This window comes from Pleurodeles waltl, chromosome 1_2 (genome assembly GCF_031143425.1).
Source record: "Pleurodeles waltl isolate 20211129_DDA chromosome 1_2, aPleWal1.hap1.20221129, whole genome shotgun sequence".
Taxonomy (NCBI): Eukaryota; Metazoa; Chordata; class Amphibia; order Caudata; family Salamandridae; genus Pleurodeles; species Pleurodeles waltl.
The window spans coordinates 56,941,948-56,964,558 of record NC_090437.1 but is presented as its reverse complement, the minus strand read 5'-3'; positions in this window follow the sequence as shown (position 1 = coordinate 56,964,558).

Genomic DNA, 22,611 nt, shown 5'->3' with positions numbered 1-22,611 from the left:
TCTGCCACAGAAATGTGAGGAACGTGTGTTTTTTTAGCCAAATTTTGAGGTTTGCAAAGGATTCTGGGTAACAGAACCTGGTCAGAGCCCCACAAGTCACCCCGTCTTGGAATCCCCTAGGTCTCTAGTTTTCAGAAATGCACAGGTTTGGTAGGTTTCCCTAGGTGCCGGCTGAGCTAGAGGCCAAAATCTACAGGTAGGCACTTTGCAAAAAACACCTCTGTTTTCTTTTAAAAAATTGGATGTGTCCACGTTGCGCTTTGGGGCGTTTCCTGTCGCGGGCGCTAGGCCTACCCACACAACTGAGGTATCATTTTTATCGGGAGAATTGGGGGAACACTGGGTGGAAGGACATTTGTGGCTCCTCCCAGATTCCAGAACTTTCTGTCACCAAAATATGAGCAAAAAGTGTTTTTTTAGCCAAATTGTGAGGTTTGCAAAGGATTCTGGGTAACAGAACCTGGTTAGAGCCTCACAAGTCACCCCATCTTGGATTCCCCTGGGTCTCTAGTTTTAAAAAATGCGCTGGTTTGCTAGGTTTCCCCAGGTGCTGGCTGAGCTAGAGGCCAAAATCCACAGGTAGGCACTGTTTTCTATGAAAAAATGTGATGTGTCCACGTTGTGTTTTGGGCCATTACCTGTCGCAGGCGCTAGGCCTACCCACACAAGTGAGGTATAATTTTTATCGGGAGACTAGGAGGAACGCTGGGTGGAATGAAATTTGTGGCTCCTCTCAGATTCCAGAACTTTCTGTCACCGAAATGTGAGGAAAATGCGTTTTTTTAGCCAAAATTTAAGGATTGCAAAGGATTCTGGGTAACAGAACCTGGTCAGAACCCCACAAGTCACCCCATTTTGGATTCCCCTAGGTCTACAGTTTTCAAAAATGCACAGGTTTGGTAGGTTTCCCTAGGTGCCGGCGGAGCTAGAGGCCAAAATCTACAGGTAGGCACTTTGCAAAAAACAGCTCTGTTTTCTTTAAAAAAATGGGATGTGTCCACGTTGCGTTTTGGGGCGTCTCCTGTCGCGGGCGCTAGGCCTACCCACACAAGTGAGGTATCATTTTTATCGGGAGACTTTGGGGAACGCTTGGTGGAAGGAAATATGTGGCTCCTCTAACATTCCAGAACTTTCTGTCACCGAAATGTGAGGAAAATGTGTTTTTTTAACCAAATTTTGAGGTTTGCAAAGGAATCTGGGTAACAGAACCTGGTCAGAGCCCCACAAGTCACCCCATCTTGGATTCCCCTAGGTCTCTAGTTTTCAAAAATGCACAGGTTTGGTAGGTTTCCCTAGGTGCCGGCTGAGCTAGAGGCCAAAATCTACAGGTTGGCACTTTGCAAAAAAAAGGTCTGTTTTCTGTGATGTGTCCACGTTGTGTTTTGGGGCATAACCTGTTGCGGTCGCTAGGCCTACCCACACTAGTGAGGTACCATTTTTTATCGGGAGACTTGGGGGAACGCTGGGTGGAAGGAAATTTGTGGCTCCTCTCAGATTCCAGAACTTTCTGTCACCGAAATGTGAGGAAAATATGCTTTTTTAGACAAATTTTGAAGTTTGCAAAGGATTCTGGGTAACAGAACCTGGTCAGACCCCACAAGTCACCTCATCTTGGATTCCCCTAGGTCTCTAGTTTTCAAAAATGCACAGGTTTGGTAGGTTTCCCTAGGTGCCGGCGGAGCTAGAGGCCAAAATCTACAGGTAGGCACTTTGCAAAAAACAGCTCTGTTTTCTTTCAAAAAATGGGATGTGTCCACGTTGCGTTTTGGGGCGTCTCCTGTCGCGGGCGCTAGGCCTACCCACACAAGTGAGGTATCATTTTTATCGGGATACTTGGAGGAACGCTGGGTGGAAGGAAATTTGTGGCTCCTCTCAGATTCCAGAACTTTCTGTCACCGAAATGTGAGGAAAATGTGTATTTTTAGCCAAATTTTGAGGTTTGCAAAGGATTCTGGGTAACAGAACCTGGTTAGAGCCCCACAAGTCACCCCATCTTGGATTCCCCTAGGTCTCTAGTTTTCAAAAATGCACAGGTTTGGTAGGTTTCCCTAGGTGCCGGCGGAGCTAGAGGCCAAAATCTACAGGTAGGCACTTTACAAAAAACAGCTCTGTTTTCTTTCAAAAAATGGGATGTGTCCACGTTGCGTTTTGGGGCGTCTCCTGTCGCAGGGCGCTAGGCCTACGCACACAAGTGAGGTATCATTTTTATCGGGAGACTTTGCAGAACGCTGGGTGGAAGGAAATATGTGGCTCCTCTAAGATTCCAGAACTTTCTGTCACCGAAATGTGAGGAAAATGTGTTTTTTTAGCCAAATTTTGAGGTTTGCAAAGGATTCTGGGTAACAGAACCTGGTCAGAGCCCCACAAGTCACCCCATCTTGGATTCCCCTAGGTCTCTAGTTTATTAAAAATGCACAGGTTTGGTAGGTTTCCCTAGGTGCCGGCTGAGCTAGAGGCCAAAATCTACAGGTTGGCACTTTGCAAAAAACAGCTCTGTTTTCTGTGATGTGTCCACGTTGTGTTTTGGGGCATAACCTGTCGCGGGCGCTAGGCCTACCCACACTAGTGAGGTACCATTTTTTATCGGGAGACTTGGGGGAACGCTGGGTGGAAGGAAATTTGTGGCTCCTCTCAGATTCCAGAACTTTCTGTCACCGAAATGTGAGGAAAATATGCTTTTTTAGACAAATTTTGAGGTTTGCAAAGGATTCTGGGTAACAGAATCTGGTCAGAGCCCCACAAGCCACCTCATCTTGGATTCCCCTAGGCCTCTAGTTTTCAAAAATGCACAGGTTTGGTAGGTTTCCCTAGGTGCCGGCGGAGCTAGAAGCCAAAATCTACAGGTAGGCACTTTGCAAAAAACAGCTCTGTTTTCTTTCAAAAAATGGGATGTGTCCACGTTGCGTTTTGGGGCATCTCCTGTTGCGGGCGCTAGGCCTACCCACACAAGTGAGGTATCATTTTTATCGGGAGACTTGGAGGAACGCTGGGTGGAAGGACATTTGTGGCTCCTCTCAGATTCCAGAACTTTCTGCCACAGAAATGTGAGGAACATGCGTTTTTTTAGCCAAAATTTAAGGATTGCAAAGGATTCTGGGTAACAGAACCTGGTCAGAACCCCACAAGTCACCCCATTTTGGATTCCCCTAGGTCTACAGTTTTCAAAAATGCACAGGTTTGGTAGGTTTCCCTAGGTGCCGGCGGAGCTAGAGGCCAAAATCTACAGGTAGGCACTTTGCAAAAAACAGCTCTGTTTTCTTTAAAAAAATGGGATGTGTCCACGTTGCGTTTTGGGGCGTCTCCTGTCGCGGGCGCTAGGCCTACCCACACAAGTGAGGTATCATTTTTATCGGGAGACTTTGGGGAACGCTTGGTGGAAGGAAATATGTGGCTCCTCTAACATTCCAGAACTTTCTGTCACCGAAATGTGAGGAAAATGTGTTTTTTTAACCAAATTTTGAGGTTTGCAAAGGAATCTGGGTAACAGAACCTGGTCAGAGCCCCACAAGTCACCCCATCTTGGATTCCCCTAGGTCTCTAGTTTTCAAAAATGCACAGGTTTGGTAGGTTTCCCTAGGTGCCGGCTGAGCTAGAGGCCAAAATCTACAGGTTGGCACTTTGCAAAAAAAAGCTCTGTTTTCTGTGATGTGTCCACGTTGTGTTTTGGGGCATAACCTGTTGCGGTCGCTAGGCCTACCCACACTAGTGAGGTACCATTTTTTATCGGGAGACTTGGGGGAACGCTGGGTGGAAGGAAATTTGTGGCTCCTCTCAGATTCCAGAACTTTCTGTCACCGAAATGTGAGGAAAATATGCTTTTTTAGACAAATTTTGAAGTTTGCAAAGGATTCTGGGTAACAGAACCTGGTCAGACCCCACAAGTCACCTCATCTTGGATTCCCCTAGGTCTCTAGTTTTCAAAAATGCACAGGTTTGGTAGGTTTCCCTAGGTGCCGGCGGAGCTAGAGGCCAAAATCTACAGGTAGGCACTTTGCAAAAAACAGCTCTGTTTTCTTTCAAAAAATGGGATGTGTCCACGTTGCGTTTTGGGGCGTCTCCTGTCGCGGGCGCTAGGCCTACCCACACAAGTGAGGTATCATTTTTATCGGGATACTTGGAGGAACGCTGGGTGGAAGGAAATTTGTGGCTCCTCTCAGATTCCAGAACTTTCTGTCACCGAAATGTGAGGAAGATGTGTATTTTTAGCCAAATTTTGAGGTTTGCAAAGGATTCTGGGTAACAGAACCTGGTTAGAGCCCCACAAGTCACCCCATCTTGGATTCCCCTAGGTCTCTAGTTTTCAAAAATGCACAGGTTTGGTAGGTTTCCCTAGGTGCCGGCGGAGCTAGAGGCCAAAATCTACAGGTAGGCACTTTACAAAAAACAGCTCTGTTTTCTTTCAAAAAATGGGATGTGTCCACGTTGCGTTTTGGGGCGTCTCCTGTCGCAGGGCGCTAGGCCTACGCACACAAGTGAGGTATCATTTTTATCGGGAGACTTTGCAGAACGCTGGGTGGAAGGAAATATGTGGCTCCTCTAAGATTCCAGAACTTTCTTTCACCGAAATGTGAGGAAAATGTGTTTTTTTAGCCAAATTTTGAGGTTTGCAAAGGATTCTGGGTAACAGAACCTGGTCAGAGCCCCACAAGTCACCCCATCTTGGATTCCCCTAGGTCTCTAGTTTTCAAAAATGCACAGGTTTGGTAGGTTTCCCTAGGTGCCGGCTGAGCTAGAGGCCAAAATCTACAGGTTGGCACTTTGCAAAAAACAGCTCTGTTTTCTGTGATGTGTCCACGTTGTGTTTTGGGGCATAACCTGTCGCGGGCGCTAGGCCTACCCACACTAGTGAGGTACCATTTTTTATCGGGAGACTTGGGGGAACGCTGGGTGGAAGGAAATGTGTGGCTCCTCTCAGATTCCAGAACTTTCTGTCACCGAAATGTGAGGAAAATATGCTTTTTTAGACAAATTTTGAGGTTTGCAAAGGATTCTGGGTAACAGAATCTGGTCAGAGCCCCACAAGCCACCTCATCTTGGATTCCCCTAGGCCTCTAGTTTTCAAAAATGCACAGGTTTGGTAGGTTTCCCTAGGTGCCGGCGGAGCTAGAGGCCAAAATCTACAGGTAGGCACTTTGCAAAAAACAGCTCTGTTTTCTTTCAAAAAATGGGATGTGTCCACGTTGCGTTTTGGGGCATCTCCTGTCGCGGGCGCTAGGCCTACCCACACAAGTGAGGTATCATTTTTATCGGGAGACTTGGAGGAACGCTGGGTGGAAGGACATTTGTGGCTCCTCTCAGATTCCAGAACTTTCTGCCACAGAAATGTGAGGAACATGCGTTTTTTTAGCCAAAATTTAAGGATTGCAAAGGATTCTGGGTAACAGAACCTGGTCAGAACCCCACAAGTCACCCCATTTTGGATTCCCCTAGGTCTACAGTTTTCAAAAATGCACAGGTTTGGTAGGTTTCCCTAGGTGCCGGCGGAGCTAGAGGCCAAAATCTACAGGTAGGCACTTTGCAAAAAACAGCTCTGTTTTCTTTAAAAAAATGGAATGTGTCCACGTTGCGTTTTGGGGCGTCTCCTGTCGCGGGCGCTAGGCCTACCCACACAAGTGAGGTATCATTTTTATCGGGAGACTTTGGGGAACGCTTGGTGGAAGGAAATATGTGGCTCCTCTAACATTCCAGAACTTTCTGTCACCGAAATGTGAGGAAAATGTGTTTTTTTAACCAAATTTTGAGGTTTGCAAAGGAATCTGGGTAACAGAACCTGGTCAGAGCCCCACAAGTCACCCCATCTTGGATTCCCCTAGGTCTCTAGTTTTCAAAAATGCACAGGTTTGGTAGGTTTCCCTAGGTGCCGGCTGAGCTAGAGGCCAAAATCTACAGGTTGGCACTTTGCAAAAAAAAGCTCTGTTTTCTGTGATGTGTCCACGTTGTGTTTTGGGGCATAACCTGTTGCGGTCGCTAGGCCTACCCACACTAGTGAGGTACCATTTTTTATCGGGAGACTTGGGGGAACGCTGGGTGGAAGGAAATTTGTGGCTCCTCTCAGATTCCAGAACTTTCTGTCACCGAAATGTGAGGAAAATATGCTTTTTTAGACAAATTTTGAAGTTTGCAAAGGATTCTGGGTAACAGAACCTGGTCAGACCCCACAAGTCACCTCATCTTGGATTCCCCTAGGTCTCTAGTTTTCAAAAATGCACAGGTTTGGTAGGTTTCCCTAGGTGCCGGCGGAGCTAGAGGCCAAAATCTACAGGTAGGCACTTTGCAAAAAACAGCTCTGTTTTCTTTCAAAAAATGGGATGTGTCCACGTTGCGTTTTGGGGCGTCTCCTGTCGCGGGCGCTAGGCCTACCCACACAAGTGAGGTATCATTTTTATCGGGATACTTGGAGGAACGCTGGGTGGAAGGAAATTTGTGGCTCCTCTCAGATTCCAGAACTTTCTGTCACCGAAATGTGAGGAAAATGTGAATTTTTAGCCAAATTTTGAGGTTTGCAAAGGATTCTGGGTAACAGAACCTGGTTAGAGCCCCACAAGTCACCCCATCTTGGATTCCCCTAGGTCTCTAGTTTTCAAAAATGCACAGGTTTGGTAGGTTTCCCTAGGTGCCGGCGGAGCTAGAGGCCAAAATCTACAGGTAGGCACTTTACAAAAAACAGCTCTGTTTTCTTTCAAAAAATGGGATGTGTCCACGTTGCGTTTTGGGGCGTCTCCTGTCGCAGGGCGCTAGGCCTACGCACACAAGTGAGGTATCATTTTTATCGGGAGACTTTGCAGAACGCTGGGTGGAAGGAAATATGTGGCTCCTCTAAGATTCCAGAACTTTCTTTCACCGAAATGTGAGGAAAATGTGTTTTTTTAGCCAAATTTTGAGGTTTGCAAAGGATTCTGGGTAACAGAACCTGGTCAGAGCCCCACAAGTCACCCCATCTTGGATTCCCCTAGGTCTCTAGTTTTCAAAAATGCACAGGTTTGGTAGGTTTCCCTAGGTGCCGGCTGAGCTAGAGGCCAAAATCTACAGGTTGGCACTTTGCAAAAAACAGCTCTGTTTTCTGTGATGTGTCCACGTTGTGTTTTGGGGCATAACCTGTCGCGGGCGCTAGGCCTACCCACACTAGTGAGGTACCATTTTTTATCGGGAGACTTGGGGGAACGCTGGGTGGAAGGAAATGTGTGGCTCCTCTCAGATTCCAGAACTTTCTGTCACCGAAATGTGAGGAAAATATGCTTTTTTAGACAAATTTTGAGGTTTGCAAAGGATTCTGGGTAACAGAATCTGGTCAGAGCCCCACAAGCCACCTCATCTTGGATTCCCCTAGGCCTCTAGTTTTCAAAAATGCACAGGTTTGGTAGGTTTCCCTAGGTGCCGGCGGAGCTAGAGGCCAAAATCTACAGGTAGGCACTTTGCAAAAAACAGCTCTGTTTTCTTTCAAAAAATGGGATGTGTCCACGTTGCGTTTTGGGGCATCTCCTGTCGCGGGCGCTAGGCCTACCCACACAAGTGAGGTATCATTTTTATCGGGAGACTTGGAGGAACGCTGGGTGGAAGGACATTTGTGGCTCCTCTCAGATTCCAGAACTTTCTGCCACAGAAATGTGAGGAACATGTGTTTTTTTGGCCAAATTTTGAGGTTTGCAAAGGATTCTGGGTAACAGAACCTGGTCAGAGCCCCACAAGTCACCCCATCTTAGATTCCCCTAGGTCTCTAGTTTTCAGAAATGCACAGGTTTGGTAGGTTTCCCTAGGTGCCGGCTGAGCTAGAGGCCAAAATCTACAGGTAGGCACTTTGCAAAAAACACCTCTGTTTTCTTTAAAAAAATTGGATGTGTCCACGTTGCACTTTGGGGCGTTTCCTGTCGCGGGCGCTAGGCCTACCCACACAAGTGAGGTATCATTTTTATCGGGAGAATTGGGGGAACACTGGGTGGAAGGACATTTGTGGCTCCTCCCAGATTCCAGAACTTTCTGTCACCAAAATATGAGCAAAAAGTGTTTTTTTAGCCAAATTGTGAGGTTTGCAAAGGATTCTGGGTAACAGAACCTGGTCAGACCCCACAAGTCACCTCATCTTGGATTCCCCTAGGTCTCTAGTTTTCAAAAATGCACAGGTTTGGTAGGTTTCCCTAGGTGCCGGCGGAGCTAGAGGCCAAAATCTACAGGTAGGCACTTTGCAAAAAACAGCTCTGTTTTCTTTCAAAAAATGGGATGTGTCCACGTTGCGTTTTGGGGCGTCTCCTGTCGCGGGCGCTAGGCCTACCCACACAAGTGAGGTATCATTTTTATCGGGATACTTGGAGGAACGCTGGGTGGAAGGAAATTTGTGGCTCCTCTCAGATTCCAGAACTTTCTGTCACCGAAATGTGAGGAAGATGTGTATTTTTAGCCAAATTTTGAGGTTTGCAAAGGATTCTGGGTAACAGAACCTGGTTAGAGCCCCACAAGTCACCCCATCTTGGATTCCCCTAGGTCTCTAGTTTTCAAAAATGCACAGGTTTGGTAGGTTTCCCTAGGTGCCGGCGGAGCTAGAGGCCAAAATCTACAGGTAGGCACTTTACAAAAAACAGCTCTGTTTTCTTTCAAAAAATGGGATGTGTCCACGTTGCGTTTTGGGGCGTCTCCTGTCGCAGGGCGCTAGGCCTACGCACACAAGTGAGGTATCATTTTTATCGGGAGACTTTGCAGAACGCTGGGTGGAAGGAAATATGTGGCTCCTCTAAGATTCCAGAACTTTCTTTCACCGAAATGTGAGGAAAATGTGTTTTTTTAGCCAAATTTTGAGGTTTGCAAAGGATTCTGGGTAACAGAACCTGGTCAGAGCCCCACAAGTCACCCCATCTTGGATTCCCCTAGGTCTCTAGTTTTCAAAAATGCACAGGTTTGGTAGGTTTCCCTAGGTGCCGGCTGAGCTAGAGGCCAAAATCTACAGGTTGGCACTTTGCAAAAAACAGCTCTGTTTTCTGTGATGTGTCCACGTTGTGTTTTGGGGCATAACCTGTCGCGGGCGCTAGGCCTACCCACACTAGTGAGGTACCATTTTTTATCGGGAGACTTGGGGGAACGCTGGGTGGAAGGAAATGTGTGGCTCCTCTCAGATTCCAGAACTTTCTGTCACCGAAATGTGAGGAAAATATGCTTTTTTAGACAAATTTTGAGGTTTGCAAAGGATTCTGGGTAACAGAATCTGGTCAGAGCCCCACAAGCCACCTCATCTTGGATTCCCCTAGGCCTCTAGTTTTCAAAAATGCACAGGTTTGGTAGGTTTCCCTAGGTGCCGGCGGAGCTAGAGGCCAAAATCTACAGGTAGGCACTTTGCAAAAAACAGCTCTGTTTTCTTTCAAAAAATGGGATGTGTCCACGTTGCGTTTTGGGGCATCTCCTGTCGCGGGCGCTAGGCCTACCCACACAAGTGAGGAATCATTTTTATCGGGAGACTTGGAGGAACGCTGGGTGGAAGGACATTTGTGGCTCCTCTCAGATTCCAGAACTTTCTGCCACAGAAATGTGAGGAACATGCGTTTTTTTAGCCAAAATTTAAGGATTGCAAAGGATTCTGGGTACCAGAACCTGGTCAGAACCCCACAAGTCACCCCATTTTGGATTCCCCTAGGTCTACAGTTTTCAAAAATGCACAGGTTTGGTAGGTTTCCCTAGGTGCCGGCGGAGCTAGAGGCCAAAATCTACAGGTAGGCACTTTGCAAAAAACAGCTCTGTTTTCTTTAAAAAAATGGAATGTGTCCACGTTGCGTTTTGGGGCGTCTCCTGTCGCGGGCGCTAGGCCTACCCACACAAGTGAGGTATCATTTTTATCGGGAGACTTTGGGGAACGCTTGGTGGAAGGAAATATGTGGCTCCTCTAACATTCCAGAACTTTCTGTCACCGAAATGTGAGGAAAATGTGTTTTTTTAACCAAATTTTGAGGTTTGCAAAAGAATCTGGGTAACAGAACCTGGTCAGAGCCCCACAAGTCACCCCATCTTGGATTCCCCTAGGTCTCTAGTTTTCAAAAATGCACAGGTTTGGTAGGTTTCCCTAGGTGCCGGCTGAGCTAGAGGCCAAAATCTACAGGTTGGCACTTTGCAAAAAAAAGCTCTGTTTTCTGTGATGTGTCCACGTTGTGTTTTGGGGCATAACCTGTTGCGGTCGCTAGGCCTACCCACACTAGTGAGGTACCATTTTTTATCGGGAGACTTGGGGGAACGCTGGGTGGAAGGAAATTTGTGGCTCCTCTCAGATTCCAGAACTTTCTGTCACCGAAATGTGAGGAAAATATGCTTTTTTAGACAAATTTTGAAGTTTGCAAAGGATTCTGGGTAACAGAACCTGGTCAGACCCCACAAGTCACCTCATCTTGGATTCCCCTAGGTCTCTAGTTTTCAAAAATGCACAGGTTTGGTAGGTTTCCCTAGGTGCAGGCGGAGCTAGAGGCCAAAATCTACAGGTAGGCACTTTGCAAAAACAGCTCTGTTTTCTTTCAAAAAATGGGATGTGTCCACGTTGCGTTTTGGGGCGTCTCCTGTCGCGGGCGCTAGGCCTACCCACACAAGTGAGGTATCATTTTTATCGGGATACTTGGAGGAACGCTGGGTGGAAGGAAATTTGTGGCTCCTCTCAGATTCCAGAACTTTCTGTCACCGAAATGTGAGGAAAATGTGAATTTTTAGCCAAATTTTGAGGTTTGCAAAGGATTCTGGGTAACAGAACCTGGTTAGAGCCCCACAAGTCACCCCATCTTGGATTCCCCTAGGTCTCTAGTTTTCAAAAATGCACAGGTTTGGTAGGTTTCCCTAGGTGCCGGCGGAGCTAGAGGCCAAAATCTACAGGTAGGCACTTTACAAAAAACAGCTCTGTTTTCTTTCAAAAAATGGGATGTGTCCACGTTGCGTTTTGGGGCGTCTCCTGTCGCAGGGCGCTAGGCCTACGCACACAAGTGAGGTATCATTTTTATCGGGAGACTTTGCAGAACGCTGGGTGGAAGGAAATATGTGGCTCCTCTAAGATTCCAGAACTTTCTTTCACCGAAATGTGAGGAAAATGTGTTTTTTTAGCCAAATTTTGAGGTTTGCAAAGGATTCTGGGTAACAGAACCTGGTCAGAGCCCCACAAGTCACCCCATCTTGGATTCCCCTAGGTCTCTAGTTTTCAAAAATGCACAGGTTTGGTAGGTTTCCCTAGGTGCCGGCTGAGCTAGAGGCCAAAATCTACAGGTTGGCACTTTGCAAAAAACAGCTCTGTTTTCTGTGATGTGTCCACGTTGTGTTTTGGGGCATAACCTGTCGCGGGCGCTAGGCCTACCCACACTAGTGAGGTACCATTTTTTATCGGGAGACTTGGGGGAACGCTGGGTGGAAGGAAATGTGTGGCTCCTCTCAGATTCCAGAACTTTCTGTCACCGAAATGTGAGGAAAATATGCTTTTTTAGACAAATTTTGAGGTTTGCAAAGGATTCTGGGTAACAGAATCTGGTCAGAGCCCCACAAGCCACCTCATCTTGGATTCCCCTAGGCCTCTAGTTTTCAAAAATGCACAGGTTTGGTAGGTTTCCCTAGGTGCCGGCGTAGCTAGAGGCCAAAATCTACAGGTAGGCACTTTGCAAAAAACAGCTCTGTTTTCTTTCAAAAAATGGGATGTGTCCACGTTGCGTTTTGGGGCATCTCCTGTCGCGGGCGCTAGGCCTACCCACACAAGTGAGGTATCATTTTTATCGGGAGACTTGGAGGAACGCTGGGTGGAAGGACATTTGTGGCTCCTCTCAGATTCCAGAACTTTCTGCCACAGAAATGTGAGGAACATGTGTTTTTTTGGCCAAATTTTGAGGTTTGCAAAGGATTCTGGGTAACAGAACCTGGTCAGAGCCCCACAAGTCACCCCATCTTAGATTCCCCTAGGTCTCTAGTTTTCAGAAATGCACAGGTTTGGTAGGTTTCCCTAGGTGCCGGCTGAGCTAGAGGCCAAAATCTACAGGTAGGCACTTTGCAAAAAACACCTCTGTTTTCTTTAAAAAAATTGGATGTGTCCACGTTGCACTTTGGGGCGTTTCCTGTCGCGGGCGCTAGGCCTACCCACACAAGTGAGGTATCATTTTTATCGGGAGAATTGGGGGAACACTGGGTGGAAGGACATTTGTGGCTCCTCCCAGATTCCAGAACTTTCTGTCACCAAAATATGAGCAAAAAGTGTTTTTTTAGCCAAATTGTGAGGTTTGCAAAGGATTCTGGGTAACAGAACCTGGTTAGAGCCTCACAAGTCACCCCATCTTGGATTCCCCTGGGTCTCTAGTTTTAAAAAATGCGCTGGTTTGCTAGGTTTCCCCAGGTGCCGGCTGAGCTAGAGGCCAAAATCCACAGGTAGACTGTTTTCTATGAAAAAATGTGATGTGTCCACGTTGTGTTTTGGGCCATTACCTGTCGCAGGCGCTAGGCCTACCCACACAAGTGAGGTATAATTTTTATCGGGAGACTAGGAAGAACGCTGGGTGGAATGAAATTTGTGGCTCCTCTCAGATTCCAGAACTTTCTGTCACCGAAATGTGAGGAAAATGCGTTTTTTTAGCCAAAATTTAAGGATTGCAAAGGATTCTGGGTAACAGAACCTGGTCAGAACCCCACAAGTCACCCCATTTTGGATTCCCCTAGGTCTACAGTTTTAAAAAATGCACAGGTTTGGTAGGTTTCCCTAGGTGCCGGCGGAGCTAGAGGCCAAAATCTACAGGTAGGCACTTTGCAAAAAACAGCTCTGTTTTCTTTAAAAAAATGGGATGTGTCCACGTTGCGTTTTGGGGCGTCTCCTGTCGCGGGCGCTAGGCCTACCCACACAAGTGAGGTATCATTTTTATCGGGAGACTTTGGGGAATGCTTGGTGGAAGGAAATATGTGGCTCCTCTAACATTCCAGAACTTTCTGTCACCGAAATGTGAGGAAAATGTGTATTTTTAGCCAAATTTTGAGGTTTGCAAAGGAATCTGGGTAACAGAACCTGGTCAGAGCCCCACAAGTCACCCCATCTTGGAATCCCCTAGGTCTCTAGTTTTCAAAAATGCACAGGTTTGGTAGGTTTCCCTAGGTGCCGGCTGAGCTAGAGGCCAAAATCTACAGGTTGGCACTTTGCAAAAAACAGCTCTGTTTTCTGTGATGTGTCCACGTTGTGTTTTGGGGCATAACCTGTCGCGGGCGCTAGGCCTACCCACACTAGTGAGGTACCATTTTTTATCGGGAGACTTGGGGGAACGCTGGGTGGAAGGAAATGTGTGGCTCCTCTCAGATTCCAGAACTTTCTGTCACCGAAATGTGAGGAAAATATGCTTTTTTAGACAAATTTTGAGGTTTGCAAAGGATTCTGGGTAACAGAATCTGGTCAGAGCCCCACAAGCCACCTCATCTTGGATTCCCCTAGGCCTCTAGTTTTCAAAAATGCACAGGTTTGGTAGGTTTCCCTAGGTGCCGGCGTAGCTAGAGGCCAAAATCTACAGGTAGGCACTTTGCAAAAAACAGCTCTGTTTTCTTTCAAAAAATGGGATGTGTCCACGTTGCGTTTTGGGGCATCTCCTGTCGCGGGCGCTAGGCCTACCCACACAAGTGAGGTATCATTTTTATCGGGAGACTTGGAGGAACGCTGGGTGGAAGGACATTTGTGGCTCCTCTCAGATTCCAGAACTTTCTGCCACAGAAATGTGAGGAACATGTGTTTTTTTGGCCAAATTTTGAGGTTTGCAAAGGATTCTGGGTAACAGAACCTGGTCAGAGCCCCACAAGTCACCCCATCTTAGATTCCCCTAGGTCTCTAGTTTTCAGAAATGCACAGGTTTGGTAGGTTTCCCTAGGTGCCGGCTGAGCTAGAGGCCAAAATCTACAGGTAGGCACTTTGCAAAAAACACCTCTGTTTTCTTTAAAAAAATTGGATGTGTCCACGTTGCACTTTGGGGAGTTTCCTGTCGCGGGCGCTAGGCCTACCCACACAAGTGAGGTATCATTTTTATCGGGAGAATTGGGGGAACACTGGGTGGAAGGACATTTGTGGCTCCTCCCAGATTCCAGAACTTTCTGTCACCAAAATATGAGCAAAAAGTGTTTTTTTAGCCAAATTGTGAGGTTTGCAAAGGATTCTGGGTAACAGAACCTGGTTAGAGCCTCACAAGTCACCCCATCTTGGATTCCCCTGGGTCTCTAGTTTTAAAAAATGCGCTGGTTTGCTAGGTTTCCCCAGGTGCCGGCTGAGCTAGAGGCCAAAATCCACAGGTAGACTGTTTTCTATGAAAAAATGTGATGTGTCCACGTTGTGTTTTGGGCCATTACCTGTCGCAGGCGCTAGGCCTACCCACACAAGTGAGGTATAATTTTTATCGGGAGACTAGGAAGAACGCTGGGTGGAATGAAATTTGTGGCTCCTCTCAGATTCCAGAACTTTCTGTCACCGAAATGTGAGGAAAATGCGTTTTTTTAGCCAAAATTTAAGGATTGCAAAGGATTCTGGGTAACAGAACCTGGTCAGAACCCCACAAGTCACCCCATTTTGGATTCCCCTAGGTCTACAGTTTTAAAAAATGCACAGGTTTGGTAGGTTTCCCTAGGTGCCGGCGGAGCTAGAGGCCAAAATCTACAGGTAGGCACTTTGCAAAAAACAGCTCTGTTTTCTTTAAAAAAATGGGATGTGTCCACGTTGCGTTTTGGGGCGTCTCCTGTCGCGGGCGCTAGGCCTACCCACACAAGTGAGGTATCATTTTTATCGGGAGACTTTGGGGAATGCTTGGTGGAAGGAAATATGTGGCTCCTCTAACATTCCAGAACTTTCTGTCACCGAAATGTGAGGAAAATGTGTATTTTTAGCCAAATTTTGAGGTTTGCAAAGGAATCTGGGTAACAGAACCTGGTCAGAGCCCCACAAGTCACCCCATCTTGGAATCCCCTAGGTCTCTAGTTTTCAAAAATGCACAGGTTTGGTAGGTTTCCCTAGGTGCCGGCTGAGCTAGAGGCCAAAATCTACAGGTTGGCACTTTGCAAAAAAAAGCTCTGTTTTCTGTGATGTGTCCACGTTGTGTTTTGGGGCATAACCTGTTGCGGTCGCTAGGCCTACCCACACTAGTGAGGTTCCATTTTTTATCGGGAGACTTGGGGGAACGCTGGGTGGAAGGAAATTTGTGGCTCCTCTCAGATTCCAGAACTTTCTGTCACCGAAATGTGAGGAAAATATGCTTTTTTAGACAAATTTTGAAGTTTGCAAAGGATTCTGGGTAACAGAACCTGGTCAGACCCCACAAGTCACCTCATCTTGGATTCCCCTAGGTCTCTAGTTTTCAAAAATGCACAGGTTTGGTAGGTTTCCCTAGGTGCCGGCGGAGCTAGAGGCCAAAATCTACAGGTAGGCACTTTGCAAAAAACAGCTCTGTTTTCTTTCAAAAAATGGGATGTGTCCACGTTGCGTTTTGGGGCGTCTCCTGTCGCGGGCGCTAGGCCTACCCACACAAGTGAGGTATCATTTTTATCAGGATACTTGGAGGAACGTTGGGTGGAAGGAAATTTGTGGCTCCTCTCAGATTCCAGAACTTTCTGTCACCGAAATGTGAGGAAAATGTGTATTTTTAGCCAAATTTTGAGGTTTGCAAAGGATTCTGGGTAACAGAACCTGGTTAGAGCCCCACAAGTCACCCCATCTTGGATTCCCCTAGGTCTCTAGTTTTCAAAAATGCACAGGTTTGGTAGGTTTCCCTAGGTGCCGGCGGAGCTAAAGGCCAAAATCTACAGGTAGGCACTTTACAAAAAACAGCTCTGTTTTCTTTCAAAAAATGGGATGTGTCCACGTTGCGTTTTGGGGCGTCTCCTGTCGCAGGGCGCTAGGCCTACGCACACAAGTGAGGTATCATTTTTATCGGGAGACTTTGCAGAACGCTGGGTGGAAGGAAATATGTGGCTCCTCTAAGATTCCAGAACTTTCTGTCACCGAAATGTGAGGAAAATGTGTTTTTTTAGCCAAATTTTGAGGTTTGCAAAGGATTCTGGGTAACAGAACCTGGTCAGAGCCCCACAAGTCACCCCATCTTGGATTCCCCTAGGTCTCTAGTTTTAAAAAATGCACAGGTTTGGTAGGTTTCCCTAGGTGCCGGCTGAGCTAGAGGCCAAAATCTACAGGTTGGCACTTTGCAAAAAACAGCTCTGTTTTCTGTTATGTGTCCACGTTGTGTTTTGGGGCATAACCTGTCGCGGGCGCTAGGCCAACCCACACTAGTGAGGTACCATTTTTTATCGGGAGACTTGGGGGAACGCTGGGTGGGAGGAAATTTGTGGCTCCTCTCAGATTCCAGAACTTTCTGTCACCGAAATGTGAGGAAAATATGCTTTCTTAGACAAATTTTGAGGTTTGCAAAGGATTCTGGGTAACAGAATCTAGTCAGAGCCCCACAAGCCACCTCATCTTGGATTCCCCTAGGTCTCTAGTTTTCAAAAATGCACAGGTTTGGTAGGTTTCCCTAGGTGCCGGCGGAGCTAGAGGCCAAAATCTACAGGTAGGCACTTTGCAAAAAACAGCTCTGTTTTCTTTCAAAAAATGGGATGTGTCCACGTTGCGTTTTGGGGCATCTCCTGTCGCGGGCGCTAGGCCTACCCACACAAGTGAGGTATCATTTTTATCGGGAGACTTGGAGGAACGCTGGGTGGAAGGAAATTTGTGGCTCCTCTCAGATTCCAGCACTTTCTGTCACCGAAATGTGAGGAAAATGTGTTTTTTTAGCCAAATTTTGAGGTTTGCAAAGGATTCTGGGTAACAGAACCTGGTTAGAGCCCCACAAGTCACCCCATCTTGGATTCCCCTAGGTCTCTAGTTTTCAAAAATGCACAGGTTTGGTAGGTTTCCCTAGGTGCCGGCTGAGCTAGAGGCCAAAATCTACAGGTAGGCACTTTGCAAAAAACAGCTCTGTTTTCTGTGATGTGTCCACGTTGTGTTTTGGGGCGTATCCTGTCGCGGGCGCTAGGCCTCATACAAGTGAGGTACCATTTTTATCGGGAGACTTGGGGGAACCCTGGGTGGAAGGAAATTGTGGCTCCTCTTAGATTCCAGAACTTTCTGTCACCGAAATGTGAGGAAAATGTTTTTTTTTAGCCAAATTTTGAGGTTTGCAAAGGATTCTGGATAACAGAACCTGGTCAGAGCCCCACAAGTCACCCCATCTTGGATTCCCCTAGGTCTCTAGTTTTCAAAAATGCACAGGTTTGGTAGGTTTCCCTAGGTGCCGGCTGAGCTAGAGGCCAAAATCTACAGGTTGGCACTTTGCAAAAAACAGCTCTGTTTTCTGTGATGTGTCCACGTTGTGTTTTGGGGCATAACCTGTCGCGGGCGCTAGGCCTACCCACACTAGTGAGGTACCATTTTTTATCGGGAGACTTGGGGGAACGCTGGGTGGGAGGAAATTTGTGGCTCCTCTCAGATTCCAGAACTTTCTGTCACCGAAATGTGAGGAAAATATGCTTTTTTAGACAAATTTTGAGGTTTGCAAAGGATTCTGGGTAACAGAATCTGGTCAGAGCCCCACAAGCCACCTCATCTTGGATTCCCCTAGGTCTCTAGTTTTCAAAAATGCACAGGTTTGGTAGGTTTCCCTAGGTGCCGGCGGAGCTAGAGGCCAAAATCTACAGGTAGGCACTTTGCAAAAAACAGCTCTGTTTTCTTTCAAAAAATGTGATGTGTCCACGTTGCGTTTTGGGGCATCTCCTGTCGCGGGCGCTAGGCCTACCCACACAAGTGAGGTATCATTTTTATCAGGAGACTTGGAGGAACGCTGGGTGGAAGTAAATTTGTGGCTCCTCTCAGATTCCAGAACTTTCTGTCACCGAAATGTGAGGAAAATGTGTTTTTTTAGCCAAATTTTGAGGTTTGCAAAGGATTCTGGGTAACAGAACCTGGTTAGAGCCCCACAAGTCACCCCATCTTGGATTCCCCTAGGTCTCTAGTTTTAAAAAATGCACAGGTTTGGTAGGTTTCCCTAGGTGCCGGCTGAGCTAGAGGCCAAAATCTACAGGTAGGCACTTTGCAAAAAACAGCTCTGTGTTCTGTGATGTGTCCACGTTGTGTTTTGGGGCGTATCCTGTCGCGGGCGCTAGGCCTCACACAAGTGAGGTACCATTTTTATCGGGAGACTTGGGGGAACCCTGGGTGGAAGGAAATTTGTGGCTCCTCTTAGATTCCAGAACTTTCTGTCACCGAAATGTGAGGAAAATATGTTTTTTTAGCCAAATTTTGAGGTTTGCAAAGGATTCTGGGTAACAGAACCTGGTCAGAACCCCACAAGTCACCCCATCTTGGATTCCCCTAGGTCTCTAGTTTTCACAAATGCACAGGTTTGGTAGGTTTCCCTAGGTGACGGCGGAGCTAGAGGCCAAAATCTACAGGTAGGCACTTTGCAAAAAACAGCTCTGTTTTCTTTCAAAAAATTGGATGTGTCCACGTTGCGCTTTGTGGCGTTTCCTGTCGCGGGCGCTAGGCCTACCCACACAAGTGAGGTATAATTTTTATCGAGAGACTTGGGGGAACACTGGGTGGAAGGACATTTGTGGCTCCTCTCAGATTCCAGAACATTCTGTCACCAAAATATGAGGAAAAAGTGTTATTTTAGCCAAATTGTGAGGTTTGCAAAGGATTCTGGGTAACAGAACCTGGTTAGAGCCTTCACAAGTCACCCCATCTTGGATTCCCCTGGGTCTCTAGTTTTAAAAAATGCGCTGGTTTGCTAGGTTTCCCCAGGTGCCGTCTGAGCTAGAGGCCAAAATCCACAGGTAGGCACTGTTTTCTATGAAAAAATGTGATGTGTCCACGTTGTGTTTTGGGCCATTACCTGTCGCAGGCGCTAGGCCTACCCACACAAGTGAGGTATAATTTTTATCGGGAGACTAGGAGGAACGCTGGGTGGAAGGAAATTTGTGGCTCCTCTCAGATTCCAGAACTTTCTGTCACCGAAATGTGAGGAAAATGCGTTTTTTTAGCCAAATTTTGAGGTTTGCAAAGGATTCTGGGTAACAGAACCTGGTCAGAGCCCCACAAGTCACCCCATCTTGGATTCCCCTAGGTCTCTAGTTTTCACAAATGCACAGGTTTGGTAGGTTTCCCTAGGTGCCGGCTGAGCTAGAGGCCAAAATCTACAGGTTGGCACTTTGCAAAAAACAGCTCTGTTTTCTGTGATGTGTCCACGTTGTGTTTTGGGGCATAACCTGTTGCGGTCGCTAGGCCTACCCACACTAGTGAGGTACCATTTTTTATCACGAGACTTGGGGGAACGCTGGGTGGAAGGAAATTTGTGGCTCCTCTCAGATTCCAGAACTTTCTGTCACCGAAATGTGAGGAAAATATGCTTTTTTAGACAAATTTTGAGGTTTGCAAAGGATTCTGGGTAACAGAACCTGGTCAGAGCCCCACAAGTCACCTCATCTTGGATTCCCCTAGGTCTCTAGTTTTCACAAATGCACAGGTTTGGTAGGTTTCCCTTGGTGCCGGCTGAGCTAGAGGCCAAAATCTACAGGTAGGCACTTTGCAAAAAACAGCTCTGTTTTCTTTCAAAAAATGGGATGTGTCCACGTTGCGTTTTGGGGCGTCTCCTGTCGCGGGCGCTAGGCCTACCCACACAAGTGAGGTATCATTTTTATCGGGATACTTGGAGGAACGCTGGGTGGAAGGAAATTTGTGGCTCCTCTCAGATTCCAGAACTTTCTGTCACCGAAATGTGAGGAAAATTTGTATTTTTAGCCAAATTTTGAGGTTTGCAAAGGATTCTGGGTAACAGAACCTGGTTAGAGCCCCACAAGTCACCCCATCTTGGATTCCCCTAGGTCTCTAGTTTTCAAAAATGCACAGGTTTGGTAGGTTTCCCTAGGTGCAGGCGGAGCTAGAGGCCAAAATCTACAGGTAGGCACTTTGCAAAAAACAGCTCTGTTTTCTTTAAAAAAATGGGATGTGTCCACGTTGCGTTTTGGGGCGTCTCCTGTCGCGGGCGCTAGGCCTACCCACACAAGTGAGGTATCATTTTTATCGGGATACTTGGAGGAACGCTGGGTGGAAGGAAATTTGTGGCTCCTCTCAGATTCCAGAACTTTCTGTCACCGAAATGTGAGGAAAATGTGTATTTTTAGCCAAATTTTGAGGTTTGCAAAGGATTCTGGGTAACAGAACCTGGTTAGAGCCCCACAAGTCACCCCATCTTGGATTCCCCTAGGTCTCTAGTTTTCAAAAATGCACAGGTTTGGTAGGTTTCCCTAGGTGCCGGCTGAGCTAGAGGCCAAAATCTACAGGTAGGCACTTTGCAAAAAACAGATCTGTTTTCTGTGATGTGTCCACGTTGTGTTTTGGGGCATATCCTGTCGCGGGTGCTAGGCCTACCCCCACAAGTGAGGTACCATTTTTATCGGGAGACTTGGGGGAACGCTGGGTGGAAGTAAATTTGTGGCTCCTCTTAGATTCCAGAACTTTCTGTCACCGAAATGTGAGGAAAATGTGTTTTTTTAGCCAAATTTTTTGAGGTTTGCAAAGGATTCTGGGTAACAGAACCTGGTCAGACCCCACAAGTCACCTCATCTTGGATTCCCCTAGGTCTCTAGTTTTCAAAAATGCACAGGTTTGGTAGGTTTCCCTAGGTGCCGGCGGAGCTAGAGGCCAAAATCTACAGGTAGGCACTTTGCAAAAAACAGCTCTGTTTTCTTTCAAAAAATGGGATGTGTCCACGTTGCGTTTTGGGGCGTCTCCTGTCGCGGGCGCTAGGCCTACCCACACAAGTGAGGTATCATTTTTATCGGGATACTTGGAGGAACGCTGGGTGGAAGGAAATTTGTGGCTCCTCTCAGATTCCAGAACTTTCTGTCACCGAAATGTGAGGAAAATGTGTATTTTTAGCCAAATTTTGAGGTTTGCAAAGGATTCTGGGTAACAGAACCTGGTTAGAGCCCCACAAGTCACCCCATCTTGGATTCCCCTAGGTCTCTAGTTTTCAAAAATGCACAGGTTTGGTAGGTTTCCCTAGGTGACGGCGGAGCTAGAGGCCAAAATCTACAGGTAGGCACTTTGCAAAAAACAGCTCTGTTTTCTTTCAAAAAATTGGATGTGTCCACGTTGCGCTTTGGGGCGTTTCCTGTCGCGGGCGCTAGGCCTACCCACACAAGTGAGGTATCATTTTTATCGAGAGACTTGGGGGAACACTGGGTGGAAGGACATTTGTGGCTCCTCTCAGATTCCAGAACATTCTGTCACCAAAATATGAGGAAAAAGTGTTATTTTAGCCAAATTGTGAGGTTTGCAAAGGATTCTGGGTAACAGAACCTGGTTAGAGCCTCACAAGTCACCCCATCTTGGATTCCCCTGGGTCTCTAGTTTTAAAAAATGCGCTGGTTTGCTAGGTTTCCCCAGGTGCCGGCTGAGCTAGAGGCCAAAATCCACAGGTAGGCACTGTTTTCTATGAAAAAATGTGATGTGTCCACGTTGTGTTTTGGGCCATTACCTGTCGCAGGCGCTAGGCCTACCCACACAAGTGAGGTATAATTTTTATCGGGAGACTAGGAGGAACGCTGGGTGGAAGGAAATTTGTGGCTCCTCTCAGATTCCAGAACTTTCTGTCACCGAAATGTGAGGAAAATGCGTTTTTTTAGCCAAATTTTGAGGTTTGCAAAGGATTCTGGGTAACAGAACCTGGTCAGAGCCCCACAAGTCACCCCATCTTGGATTCCCCTAGGTCTCTAGTTTTCACAAATGCACAGGTTTGGTAGGTTTCCCTAGGTGCCGGCTGAGCTAGAGGCCAAAATCTACAGGTAGGCACTTTGCAAAAAACAGCTCTGTTTTCTTTCAAAAAATGGGATGTGTCCACGTTGCGTTTTGGGGCGTCTCCTGTCGCGGGCGCTAGGCCTACCCACACAAGTGAGGTATCATTTTTATCGGGATACTTGGAGGAACGCTGGGTGGAAGGAAATTTGTGGCTCCTCTCAGATTCCAGAACTTTCTGTCACCGAAATGTGAGGAAAATGTGTATTTTTAGCCAAATTTTGAGGTTTGCAAAGGATTCTGGGTAACAGAACCTGGTTAGAGCCCCACAAGTCACCCCATCTTGGATTCCCCTAGGTCTCTAGTTTTAAAAAATGCACAGGTTTGGTAGGTTTCCCTAGGTGCCGGCTGAGCTAGAGGCCAAAATCTACAGGTAGGCACTTTGCAAAAAACAGATCTGTTTTCTGTGATGTGTCCACGTTGTGTTTTGGGGCGTATCCTGTCGCGGGCGCTAGGCCTACCCCCACAAGTGAGGTACCATTTTTATCGGGAGACTTGGGGGAACGCTGGGTGGAAGTAAATTTGTGGCTCCTCTTAGATTCCAGAACTTTCTGTCACCGAAATGTGAGGAAAATGTGTTTTTTTAGCCAAATTTTGAGGTTTGCAAAGGATTCTGGGTAACAGAACCTGGTCAGACCCCACAAGTCACCTCATCTTGGATTCCCCTAGGTCTCTAGTTTTCAAAAATGCACAGGTTTGGTAGGTTTCCCTAGGTGCCGGCGGAGCTAGAGGCCAAAATCTACAGGTAGGCACTTTGCAAAAAACAGCTCTGTTTTCTTTCAAAAAATGGGATGTGTCCACGTTGCGTTTTGGGGCGTCTCCTG